The sequence below is a fragment of the Pteropus vampyrus genome, unplaced genomic scaffold (assembly GCF_000151845.1).
Source record: "Pteropus vampyrus isolate Shadow unplaced genomic scaffold, Pvam_2.0 Scaffold1738, whole genome shotgun sequence".
Classification (NCBI taxonomy): Eukaryota; Metazoa; Chordata; class Mammalia; order Chiroptera; family Pteropodidae; genus Pteropus; species Pteropus vampyrus.
The window spans coordinates 1,629-3,202 of NW_011890519.1; positions in this window are offsets into that span (position 1 = coordinate 1,629).

Sequence of the window (1,574 nt, forward strand, 5' to 3'; positions counted from 1 at the left end):
CCGGAGCCTTCCCTGACACGGGCCCCAGCTCACCTCCGACGCGGACACAGCCCCGGGTCTGTGCGCGGGCCACTGGCCGGCCTGGCCGCGCCTCACCTGTCTCACGCGCGGGCGGCCACCTCCTCTGGCTCCCGGACGGGACGCCGGACTGGGCGCCGGGATCCCGGCTCTTGTGGCCTCTCTGCCCGCCTCCCCCACCCTGCTCCGTGCCGCCCCTCGCCGCCCACCTCTGCCCGCCCACTCGCCCTGAATTAGAAATGCCGGGAGAGCCGTTTGGGGGAGTTTTTGCCAGAAAGACTTTCCCCCTGCCGCAGGGGCGGAAGCCCAGAAAGGAAAGGAGGAGACAGATTGGCTCGGGGTGGGGAGGGGGCGCCGTGGGGGTGGGGACCCCAGTGGGTGCGGCGGGCACCTGAGTGTGTGAACGAGACAGAGCACGGCTGTCTGTGTGTGTGGGTGCGGGCTGGAGGGGATGAGTGTGCATGTGGGGGGATGTGTGGGGGGGTATGACTGGGGGATGAGTGTGCAGCGTGTGTGTGTGACAGAGGGGACAGAAACGGCAGCAGGGCTCGGGTGACTTGACTGGCACTGCCTGTGCCTGTGGGCCTCTGGCCGTAGGCAGCGTACGTGTTACCTGTGCACAGGGAACGTCGGAAGGCCTGGGGCCCAGACCCACCTGCCGTGGGGCAGCCCAGGAGGCAGGTCCCTCTCCCCCGCTTGTTGCTGGGAGGCAGAGGGGAATCTCGCTTCCGGATCCCCACTCCTTATATGGTGCTTTGCTTTCCTCTGCCTCTGCTGACTGCAAGGCTGCCAGCACCTTCCTGCCTCCCTCCTCCCCGCCCCCCCTGCCACCCTCTTAGAAGTCCTGGAGCTTCTGACCAGGTTCCCGCAGTGGCCTGGGGGATTCAGGGCCCAGCCCCCCGCGGTGGGCTGCAGGACTCCCTCCCACCCACCTTCTCCTCTCCACGCCCTCCCCAGGGAGCAGCTTCCAGGTCTCCCCGGGGGCCCTAAATGGAGAAGTCTTGGGCCTCAGCAAAGACCTGGGAGCGGGCACGGGGCAGTCCCCCCCCAGGCATCGCCACGCGGTCCTCACCCATCCACATCGGCGGCAGGGGCCTGGGTGCATGCCCTGCACACACAGCCCAGGGGGCCCAGTCCAGGGCCTGGACCCAAGGGCCCCCGGAGCAGGGGTGGGCAGGAACTCGAGGTCACAGATGGGACTCACAGCTGACACTTGGGAGTGCGCCTGTGCACACGAAAGCCCCTCGAAACCTTCAGCTCAAGGAAGGGGGGGTCTGGATGTGGGGGGCCTGTCAGGGCTGATCTACGGCTGAACACCCTGCACTGGGTGGGGTGAGGGTCGGGGTCGGTGGGGACCCAGGAGAACAGAGTCCGGCACTTCCCACCCCCAGTAAGGAAAGAGACACGAGAAGGGGAAGCCCACCCAGAGTCCCTGGGAGAGGGCCTTCCTCCTTACCCTGGGGCGGGGGGCAGCCTACCACGGCCCGGCCTCCCTCACCAGGCACGCCTGCACCTCCAGGCGCAGGCAGGCGGGCGTGGGGGGTGGTCGCGTCCTC